The 10,799-nt window shown below is 47.3% G+C and overlaps 1 protein-coding gene across 6 annotated transcripts in view; it reads left to right on the top strand.

Moving 5' to 3' along the window:
* ACKR2 (atypical chemokine receptor 2) overlaps positions 1 to 10,799 on the top strand; it is a 75,222-nt gene that overhangs the window by 46,992 nt on the left and 17,431 nt on the right. The window contains exon 1 of one of the 6 annotated variants that reach the window (XM_010835438.1): positions 5,965 to 6,771. The exons of the other annotated variants lie outside the window; for them this stretch is intronic. The gene's annotated coding sequence lies outside the window, so the exon portion shown is untranslated. Of the gene's footprint in view, positions 1 to 5,964; positions 6,772 to 10,799 lie in introns of those variants that run through there. 6 annotated transcript variants of the gene reach the window in all.

Below are 10,799 nucleotides of genomic sequence, written 5' to 3'. Positions count from 1 at the left end.
CGGCATATTGCATATTGAGTGCATATTGCATATTGCATATTGAGTGCAGCACTTTCCACAGCATCATCTTTCAGGATCTGGAATAGCTCAACTGGAATTCTATCACTGCTGGGAGCCAGTGTGAGGAACTCTGCCCATGACAAAGGTCATGAGGAAGGAGGCGCAAAGGTGGGATCGAGCCTCAGGGGTTCCCCTGGAAATTCTCGAGCATTTACACCCAAAACCAGAGTCTGCCTACTTTCTGCTTTGTGCTTTCACCTACACCTCTGACTTTATGGGGGGCTGTCCCCCACTACCTCTCTGAAAAAAGTTAGCTTACAGCTCCAGTTAATAATTCCTGGGTCTGACAGTGTTTCAACCTACAAACTCCTTTGGAAATCCTCTAGCCTGCCTGAATAGGTTTTTCTGGCCACATGTGATTGTTCAGAGCCTCCCAACTGTGAGAGGCAGGAGATGTTCTAAACTGTCTAAACACAGATTCTTTTGAGTAGTTAAAAGATTGATTAGAAATTGTATTGGTGAAGGGATTTTCACTTGTTGGGCCAATGTTTGCTGCTAAGTTTCCATATCCCTTACCTGCTGTGTCCCTGGCAGTGTATTGATTAATATAATTGGTGTAAGTAGTAGCTTTAATGTTTGTAACCTGGGACCCTTGAGTTAATTCTTTTTCTTGTTATAGCCCACCACACCTTTGCTCTGTAGGAATGCAACTTTATCTAATGCTTTTGGAGGGTGGCTCCTGACCAATCACCTTTAGAGAAAAATAAGTTTTCTGAAGAAAGGGTCTTAAAATGTTAACAGGCCTCCGGGCCAGAAGATGATGCAAATCACCTAAGCTTTTGCATATGGTAAGTTTGCAGGAAGAAAGCCTGGCTTGCTGCATGACTCTACCCCTTCCCCCATTATCCTCTATGCATAACTTAAGGTATAAAAACTACTTTGGAAAATAAAGTGTGGGCCTTGTTCACCGAAACTTGGTCTCACCATGTCGTTCTTTCTCTTACCTTCTGGCTGAATTATTCAGCCTCTTTTCTCCGCTGAATTTCCTCACTGAGCTATCCTTATTTCAGCCTCTTTTCTCCACTGAATTTCCTCACTGAGCTATCCTTATTCTATTACTCTTTATATCCTTAATTAACGTTTAATTAAGCAGTTGTTTCCTGATCCTCGCTGACGCCGTCCCCGCTTCGAATTCCCTGGATCCACCGGGGCTGGACCCCGGCAGCCACCTGATGTGAAAAACTGACTCATTTGAAAAGACCCTGATGCTGGGAAGATTGAAGGAGGGAGGAGAAGGGGACGACAGAGGATGAGATGGTTGGATGGTATCACTGACTCAGTGGACATGAGTTTGAGCAAGCTCCAGGAGTTGGTGATGGATAGGGAGGCCTGGTGTGCTGCAGTCCATGGGGTCGCAAAGAGTCGGACACGACTGAGGGACTGAACTGAACTGAACACAGGAAGGGATAAGTGAGTGGGAGTATGAGTAGAAAGATTGACCACTAGTTGATAATCACTGAAGCTGGATGATGGATCCATGAGAGTTATTTACACTATTCTGGCACTTTCTTAAAGTATATATTTGAAAATTGCCAGAATAAATAAACTTAACAAAACTATAAAACATGTGGTGTGGAGAAAACAGCTGGATTTGGAAGGAAGTTGCCATCAGCACCTGGCTGGGGGCTGAGGGTGGGAATGCAGAGTTAGGCCTCCTGGACCTGAGACAGACATGTGGGGAGGGCCTTGGGCAGATGGGATAAAAAAGTGAAGGAGTGTTTGGCAAGGCTTTCTGTTTTCAACAGTTGATTAACAGCTTTCACACTTTCCAAGGCCGGAAAAATGTTTGAAAGAAAATAATTCCACAAAACGAACTTACCCACGGAAAGCTGGCACCTCAGCCCATCCTTGCCTCCTACCTACTTTTGGGCTTTGCTGTGAGCACCAGTTTTCAAGCCCTACACGATGCCATCTTTACTGGGAACCCGAGGATGTGTGCAGCTGCTACTGGTTGCTGACCCTGACCTCACTCTGGCTGGGTGTCAGTCATGCCCTCATGGGCAAAGTCCCAGAGCCAACAATAGGGTAACCCAGCTGATGGAGCATGGATGTCATCAGACCTGACCGACCTTCTACAACCACTCTCCAGAGAAGCCCCAGGGAGTGGATTTAAGTCATTCTGGGAAGCTTCCTACATCAAAGCATGTGCTACATGCTAAGTTCCTTCAGTTGTGTCTGACTCTGTGTGACCCCATGGACTATAGCCCACCAGGCTCTGTCCATGAAATTCTCCAGGCAAGGATGCTGAAGTGGGTTGCCATGCCCTCCTCCAGGGGATCTTCCCGACCCAGGGATTGAACTTGCGTCTCTTGCGTCTCCTGCATTGGCAGGCAGGTTCTTTACTTTAGCACTAATGTCACTTGGGAAGCATCCATTCACCTAGTACACTTGTATTACAGTTCTACTTCATGTCAAGCCCTCGCTGGGCTTTTCTGTGAGGGATTCGCAGATGAGTAAGAAATAATTTCTGTCCTAGAATAGCTAATTAGGTCTGAGTTGGAAGGGAGGGAGAAGGAAGAAGCAAAGAATTAAGCAGAGTATTCTCATACCTTGTGGGCAAGAGAGCACTCGGGTAGGAATCAGAAAGTTCAGGGATGCCTATCAACTACAGGCTTCTGGGCAAGTGACTTTCCCTCTCTGAGCCTTGGCAGCCGCGTCCACAAAATGGGTGTGATAACCTCAGCTTGGCCCAACTCACAGAGAAGGCATGTGGTGAACCACTATATTAACATGGAATATGTGGTTGAAGGTATTGTGATAAAGGAATAAATATGTTGATTACAAACAGGTATATTTGTACCCCGGCAAGGGGCTGCTGAGTGGTGAGAAGGTTACACACCCCTCACCCACCTTAACTGAAATCAGCCCCCTCATGAGGCCCTGAGCACGAGGCCCTGGGCAGATGTACAGAAGGGGAGACAACACATGTCTGGGGTGACTGGAGGGGCCCAGAAGGTGTAGGAAGAGGTGAGATAAACATCATTTTTCTCCTGCTGGGCCATCAGTGGAGCATAGTAGAAAGAAGCTGCTCTGAGATTTGTCACCACATTGAATCAGTGACTCGACATAGGCACCTATAGAACTTGTGAGTTGGGCAGCCAGTCTGTGCTCTAGGATTTCCAACTCTAAAACCCTGGAGATGGACCAGACTAATGCCCTCGTGGGCCCAGCCCAGAATGGGGTGAGCTTTGCCTAAGGATTACAGAGAAACGGAGAAAGAGAGACAGCGAGTGAGACAGAAGCTGAGGCTGGGCCAAACCAGGACTCCTTTCTCTAAAATCCAGTTTGTCAAGTTTGGCTGGACTCCGTCAACAAATTAACCAGCTGCCTCTCCCATTCCTGTGTAGTGTGGGTAGTGCTGGGTACTCTGCGTGCAGAGGCTCAGAGCCAGGCATCAGGGTAGGCTGGAGGGACTTGGGGAGGCTCGTGGCGGGGGAGACAGGCCTTCAGGTGGCTCGTGGAGGACAGGCTGCATGCAGAAGCTTGGCAGATTCACAGTCCGTGCTCAGCTGAAGAGAGAAGCAGGTGTTTTAAAAATGTGATGCCACTTTTCACTGTAGTTAATAAATGTGTTCAGTGAGTTAGGAGTATGTCGAAATAGAAAAGATTGTCAAGTCACAGACCTGTAGTCCAAGGGCACTGTGCCCTATGGGAGAGGCCTGTGAGCATCCTGGCTGGCTGGCATCAGAGACTGAGTCCACCCCTTCCACAGGTCAGACAGTCTTATTAAAGAGAGCAAAGAGAATGAGTTCAGAGCCCCCGGTCCCCCTCAGCTCCCTTGGACATGGGCCAGTCCCGCTGCTCCCTGGCCAGTTTCTCTTGCTGCAGTGCACTGCACTCACTGCCTTGGCTGCCCCTGGAGCTGGTGAAGGACACCTGTCAGCTATCTCTTGGGTGGAGCGCAGTTCCTCTCTATGAATCTGGGTAAATGTTGCCCAGCTGTCTGCCACCCAGGCTTCTCAGCAACTGTCCCTGCAGCAGAGCAGAGAAAGGGGAGTCGAGAATGAAAAGCTCAGGGCATGAGGTTGGCTGGTACTGCCATGGGCCAGGTCAGGATTGGGGTGGAGAGCAGGATGATGGACTGGAAGGCAGTGGAAGGATGTGGACCTACCTGGTCAGCCCTTCCTGGCATTGGAGCCCATGACTGACTTCCTCTGACTGGAACCTGCCTATTCCAGGAAAAGGCCCAGCTTTTACTGGGAAGATGCCTGAGTGAATTTTAGGGAAACCTGGCCACTCATGCAAAGACACCTGCCCCAGTATCCTGCCCTGCCCACCATGATGAACTGTGGCTGGGAAATTAAGTCAGCAGGAAGCAGATGGGTTGAAATATTTCAAAAGAGCATGAGATGATTTGAACATCAAAAATGAAATGAAAGTAGTACTCATGAGTCTCTACCGATATATATAAATAAATAGGACCAACTCTTAATGGTAAAATTCAAGTTAATAAATGTAGAAAGAATGATGGAAATAGAAAATCACCATTCGGCAAACACCACAGTAATAATTGTTGTCAGAAAGCATCATTTGATGGGTGCTAAAATTAGTAGTGAAAGTATAAGAAGATACAAGATATTTACATAGTTTCAAAATACCTCCCCACAGGATGCTTATTAATTACAAAGGGTTAATCAGTATTTTCGCTGAAGAAAAACCTGGCAGAAGCCACCTTACCCAGTGATCAAAGTTAGCATGGTCAGTAATGGGCTATATTGAAATCGGTTACCTCTGGTATGTAGTGAGCAGGACACATCGCTTCTCTGGAACACATGTTCCTACCCAAAATGCATAGCCTCAATCTAATCATGAAGAAGCATCAAACCAAAATTTAGGTTCATTCTACAGTTCTCTTCAAAATGGTGAAGGTCATGAAAGACAAAACAAGGCTGAGGAACTGTCCCAGAGCGGAGAGACCATGGAGGCACCACCGCCAAATGCACAACGGGGTTCTGCTTAGGATCCAGGACCAGAGAGGACACTAGTGGGACAGTTGGTGACATTCAAGTAGGTCTGTGGATTAGTTGAAGTATTATTGTTGTTTAGTCACTAAGTCATGTCTGACTCTTTGATGACCCCTTGGACTGTAGCCTGCCAGGCTATGTCCATGGGATTCTCCAGGCAAGAATACTGGAGTGGGTTGCCATTTATTTCTCTAGGGGATCTTCCTGACCCAGGGACTGTACCCACATCTTCTGCATTGGCAGGTGGATTCTACTGTTGAGCTACTAGGCAAGTCCAGTTAATGATATTATGCCATGATATTCATGGTTTAGATAATTGTGTTATGATTATATAATATGTTAACAAGAATTCTATGCACAATTTTTGCAAGTCTAAAAATTATTTTAAATTTAAAAATTAACATTAATTAAAAAATTAAAAAAAAATTAAAAAGGGGGTGGTGAGGAAGAAGCCCAAGTTCTAGAACCTAGCTGTTCCCCTAGATGGAACCAGGACTCTGTGGCCTTATTCTCCCTATTGGTAATTAACATTTGCCCCAGAGAGACTTGGAAACCCACTCACGAGGAAGGTCCCTTGCTCCCCACTGTTGGGAGTGGAACCCATCACAGGCTTGGCCTCCTGTGGCCTGTGGACCCCAGAGAAAGGCAAATGTCTGTCTTTGTCCACCTCTCTGGGGACACTTAGTTCTCATGCCTGTCTGAGGGAGACACCAACCCCACCTCCCCAAAAAGATCTGAAAACCAAGGCTCAGAGAGGTGAGGCTACATTCTCTAGGTCACACAGCACGTACGTAGCCAGGTTCAAGCCCAGCTCTGTGTGACCCTATCGCCAGTGCCTGTAACCACCTGCCATTATTCTGTTAACTGCTCAGTTCAGATAGGGGCCGTGAGCATTCACCAGGCATCTGCTTTGTGTCAGGCTGGCAGTGGGGTTGGAGATGAAGGTGGCTGAGACACACAGTGGACCACAGGTGCCATCCTGGTGGAGAGGTAGGTACCCTCATACTGCCGAGCGCGTGACGGGCAGTGTGTTCCACACGTGTATTCATTCACTCGGTCTGCATTTGCCTGGCCCTGGGCTCAGCCTGGTGGGTCACATATGGTCCTTGAGCAGACATGAACAGACAGCTGGCTCTGAAGAGATTTATGCTGTGATGGGACTGGCGGGGGGAGCAGGGAAGGGGAAAGAGTGAAGTTGGCCTGAAAAGTCTGGTAGATGAGAGAACTGATGTCACTATGGGTGAGCCAGACACAGCTCTGATTGTGCGGAGTTACCGTCAGAGGAGAGTTGGGTGGTGGGGCAAGGAGCGGCGGGGGGCGCAGAATCCAGGACCGATGAAGCTGGAGGCTGGGAAGACTACTTAAGATAGGGGACAAGAGTAAGTGAAAGCCTGGAAGCCTGGACTGAGGCGTTTTGTGTCCTTGGCCCAGCCGCAAGAGAATGGTTCCAGAAAAGTGTGATTGGGGACACATGTTTTCTAAAATAATTAGTGTATCTTTGGGGGTGGTGATCTTTCAACGAGGCGGTCATTTGGGCTTGACTCAAGTTCAGTGTGCAGCTGAGGTGGGGCTGGGGCAGGCACAAGGGATGTGCAGAGAGGATGCGGGCAGGAAGCCGTCTGGGGAGGGGAAGAGCTTATAAAGAAGAGTCACTCCCTCCGTGCTTCCCGAGGAAGAGGGACACAGACGCTGCTGCTCTCTTCCTGGTTGCGAGGTGGGCGTCCACAGGCAAGTGGGTCTGGCTCTGGTAGGTTTCAGCCATTCTGGGAATGGGGTGGGTGGGTCCTATGTAGGGGTTACAGGGAGAGACCAGATCCTGTGGCCAGGAGAGGGGACAGGTGTGGGGAGAGACAGGAGCTAAGTAGGGTGAGCGTGGCACTCTCTCTTTAGGACAGCTGTTGGAGCAGTGGCCCAGGCAGCCGAGGAGGAAGGTGGCCTGCTGGCCCCTTACGCCCTTGACTCTGGCTCTGAGGATCTGCTTTGTGGGTTTGGGAAATCCCTGAGGGTTGGTACCAGATGAGGCTGGGTAACCTCAGCTGTTCCCTCTGCTCTCTGGGCTGTACTGTGATGTGGACAGATGAGGTAGCCTTTAAGGGGCCCCACTCCCAGGGCTGAGGTTTCCAGCACACATCTACACTTTCTTCTTAAAAGCCCACATCCTTCTCTTTTTATCCCCAAACCCTGACAAGATCTTAACCCCTCCATCTGTCCCAAACAGCCCCAGGATATCCTTTTATCCATCCCAACTTGAGCCAACTGTCATTTTAGGGCCTGGAGGGGAAACCAATAGTCATGTGCTAGGCACTTATTTAATTATTAACTAATATTATAGAAACACCACCAGGGAAGCATTTCTGAGTTGAGAAAACTAAGGCTCAGAGAGGTTAAGTAATTCGCTCATGGATGCTCAGCCATGAAGTGAACCAGCCTGTAGTCTGTTCCTCCATGCTGCACCATGCTGAGTATACCACTCTCCCTGGGGGTAGTGGCAGTGGGGTGAGTGTTTCATTTTTACCCCAGGATAATGGTGAAATGAAAACCAGGAGCTGAAGTGGTGAAAGTTCAGGCAACAAGAGAAGCAAAAAAAAAGGAGTGGGGAGCAAAAATGATTCAAGAAAGATGTGAAAATCTTCCGCAGCAGCTCCTTGAAGAGCCAGGTTCTAAAATTACCTAGTTTTTATTAATTGAAGGAAACTTTGGGTGGAGGGGTTGTTGTTGTGATTTCATCAATGTCACAAACATCCCTGTTTCCTGATAAGAGCCAGGAAACATTGAGTAATGTGGGGTCCCAGGGAGCGTGGGGAGTGGGTGGGCCTCACGGATCCCAGGGAGCAGGAGATGGCATGTCTATCAGGTGGCTGCAAGGGGCCCCCTACTCCATGGGGACTGGGCAAGGCCACTCTCTTCCAGCCAGGAAGCCAGCAGGTGAATCTCACACCCAGGAAAGATCAGTGAGGCAGATGGGGACTCTGGGCATGGAAAAGAAAAGGTATACCAGCATGTTCCCAAGGGTTACTTTAGAGGGGGCAGGGTAGGATTAGGGAGAGATTTTTAGTCTCTTTTCTATTTTTTCTTCTATTTTCACATTTTACATTGAGCATATATTACTTTGGTAATCAGGAAAAATGCATATTAGAAAAACAAAGAGGGATCGTGTGTGCAGTGGTCCAGGACTCAGTGTTGAGGGCTCTAGGGTCAAACGTGCCTGGCTTGTGGTATGGCCCTGGGCTTCCTGTGAAACCAGGGAGGGCATACCTGCTCCCCTTCTCACAGGGAGGCCAGGAGGACCTGCAAGCGCTAGGGTATAAGAAAGCTTCCCGTAACTGTCAGGACTGGGTTGCATTGTTTTCATTGTGTTTTATACATTGCTATGAACCCAAATGCCATGCTTCTCAAGGGGGGCCATGCAGAGGGCAACTGTTGATTCTGTGAGTCTGAGAGGGCTCACAGCAGCTCCCACTGCATGGTTCGAGCCTCCAGATCTTGAGCCAGCTTCCGGGACTTGATTTCTAATCCTGCAGTACACTCGCTGTGTGTCCTTGGGAATGTTACCTGATGTGCTCAGCGTTTTAAGTTAAATAAACAGGGTGACAATAAACAGTCTTGTATTCCTTTCTCAGTCCTGAACCAGTCAGTTGTTCCATACAGGGTTCTAACTGTTGCTTCTTGACCCGCATACAGATTTCTCAGGAGACAGGTAAGATGTTCTGGTATTCCCATGCCTCCACAGTTTGTTATGATCCATACAGTCAAAGGCTTTACCATAGTCAGTGAAACAGAGATAGATGTTTTTCTGGAATTCCCTTGCTTTGTCTATGATCCAGCAAATATTGGCAATTTGATCTCTGGTTTCTCTGCCTTTTCTAAACCCAGCATGAACATCTGGAAGTTCTTGGTTCACGTACTATTGAAGTCTAACTTGGAGGATTTTGAGCATAACCTTATTAGCATGGGAGATGAGTGCAATTTTCCAGTGGTTTGAACATTCTTTAGTACTGCCCTTCTTGGAATTTGGGATGAGGATTAACCTTTTCCAGTCCTGTGGCCACTGCTGGATTTTCCAAATTTGCTGGAATATTGAGTGCAACACTTTGATAGCATTATCTTTTAGGATTTAAATAGCTCTGCTGGAATTCCATCACCTCCACTAGCTTTATTGACAGCAGTGCTTCCTAAGGCCCCCTTGATTTCATACTCCAGAATGTCTGGCTCTGAGTGAGAGACTACTCCACTGTCGTTATCCCAGTCATTAACATCTTTTCTGTATACCTCTTCTTTCCATTTCTTCTTGATCTTTTCTGCTTCTGTTAGGTTTTTTACCATTTCTGCCATTTATTGTGCTCATCTTTGGATGAAATTGTCCTTTGATATTTCCAATTTTCTTGAAGAGACCTCTCATCTTATCTTTTCTCTTGTTTTCCTCTATTTCTCTGCATTGTTCATTGAGGAAGGCCTTCTCATCTCTCCTTTCTGTTCTTTGGAGCTCTGCATTTAGTTGGGGGTACCTTTCCCTTTCTCCCTTGCTTTTCACTTCTCTTCTTTTGTCAGCTATTTGTAAAGCCTTCTCAGACGACCGCTTTGCCTTCTTGCATTTCTTTTTCTTTGGGATGGCTTTGTTTGCTACCTCCTGTACAATATTATGGACCTCCGTCCATAGTTCTTCAGGCACTTTGTTTACTAGATCTAAAACCTTAAATTTGTCACCTTCACACACACACAAAAATTGTCGCCTTCACTGTATATTCATAGGGAATTTAAGTTGTACCTGACTGGCTTAGTGGTTTTCACTGCTTTCTTTAGTTTAAGCCTGAATTTTGCTATGAGGAGCTGATGATTTGCCACAGTCAGCTGCAGGTCTTGTATTTGCTAACTGTATACAGCTTCTCCTTGGAGAAGGAAATGGCACCCGACTCCAGTACTCTTGCCTGGAAGATCCCATGGATGGAGGAGCCTGGTAGCTTGCAGTCCATGGGGTCGCTTTTAGTTGGATACGACTGAGCGACTTCACTTTCACTTTTCACTTTCATGCATTGGAGAAGGAAATGGCAACCCACTTCAGTGTTCTTGCCTGGGGAATCCCAGGGACAAGGGAGCCTGGTGGGCTGCCATCTCTGGGGTCGCTCAGAGTCGGATATGACTGAAGTGACTTAGCAGCAGCAGCAGCATACAGCTTCTCTATCTTCGGCTATAGAGAACGTAATCATCCTTTGGTTTTGACCAAATACCAAAAGAGATTTTGGCATTGACCATTTGGTGACATCCATGTGTAAAGTCATCTCTTGTGTTGTTGAAAAAGGGTGTTTGCAGCCTTTGCCCTGCTTCATTTTGTTCTCCAAGGTCAAACTTGCCTGTTACTCTAGGTATCTCTTGATATCCTACTTTTGCATTCCAATCCCCTATGTTGAATAGGATATCTTTTTTTTTTTTTTTGGTGTTAGTTCTGAGGTTTTCTAGATCTCTCCTTCAAGGTTCACTGCTTTGTCATGTTGAAGGGGCTTGTGTAACTCAATGAAGCTATCAGCCATGCTGTGTAGGGCCACCCAAGACAGTTGGGTCATGGAGAGTTCTGACAAAATGGAGGGGGGAATGGCAAACCACGCCAGTATACTAGCCAAGAGAACTCCATGAAATGTTTAAAAGGCAGAAAAACTTGACCCAAAAAGATGAGTCATCCCCCCCCGCCCCCCAGATCGGAAGGTGTTCAATATGCTCCTGGGGAAGAGTGGAGAACTACTACTAATAGCTCCAGAAAGAATGAAGTGGCTGGGCCAGAGC

The sequence above is a fragment of the Bison bison genome, unplaced genomic scaffold (assembly GCF_000754665.1).
Source record: "Bison bison bison isolate TAMUID 2011002044 unplaced genomic scaffold, Bison_UMD1.0 scf7180017864043, whole genome shotgun sequence".
Classification (NCBI taxonomy): domain Eukaryota; kingdom Metazoa; phylum Chordata; class Mammalia; order Artiodactyla; family Bovidae; genus Bison; species Bison bison.
The sequence above is the reverse complement of the archived record's forward strand: the minus strand, read 5'-3'. Positions and strand labels throughout refer to the sequence as shown.